Genomic DNA, 744 nt, shown 5'->3' on the forward strand with positions numbered 1-744 from the left:
ATTTACTTCAATAAATCGAATGGAAATTTCAATCTACTTAAATCAATAACACGATTATTTTAAAACAATCTTATATCTAGTTAAATTGATCAAGTATCTTTATTTAAAATAGGTACATTACTTTACTACACTAATTAATACCAATTTAAGTAAACGAAAAATATTTTTATTATAGTTGTTTGATGAATACAGAAAACGCTACTAATTACTTGACATATAGGGGGTTTTTGATTTGATTAATCCTTCGAGCATATACTTACTAGAGGCAGCTTTCAATGCCAAATGAGAATTAAAACTACGATCTATCTCTCTCACTCCGTAATTTTATTGGTTGAGAATCAGCAGCACCTCCCACTTTCCTATCACCAAGCCCGGAAGAGAGATAGCTTGTAGTTTTATTTGCTTTCTCTTTCGCAAGTCTGTTCGCTCATTTAGCATCATACAGGGTGTCTCATAATTAGCTGCCAACCCTGAACAGGCCGATTCTATGATCAAAACTAAGTAAAAAAGTTCATATGAACATGGGGTCCGGAAATGCTTCCTAAGGGCACAGGAATCCATTGAAGAGGGAGGAATGGAAATCATTTTTTTGCAATATCTCTCAATCGCGTTGTGATAAATGAATGAAATTTGGTATACACAGCTAAATTTCATTCATTTATCACAACGCGATTGAGAGATATTGCAAAAAAATGATTTCCATTCCTCCCTCTTCAATGGGTCCCTGTGTGCGTGTGTAACATT

The sequence above is a fragment of the Anoplophora glabripennis genome, unplaced genomic scaffold (genome assembly GCF_000390285.2).
Source record: "Anoplophora glabripennis isolate ALB-LARVAE unplaced genomic scaffold, Agla_2.0 scaffold2590, whole genome shotgun sequence".
In the NCBI taxonomy this organism is placed as follows: domain Eukaryota; kingdom Metazoa; phylum Arthropoda; class Insecta; order Coleoptera; family Cerambycidae; genus Anoplophora; species Anoplophora glabripennis.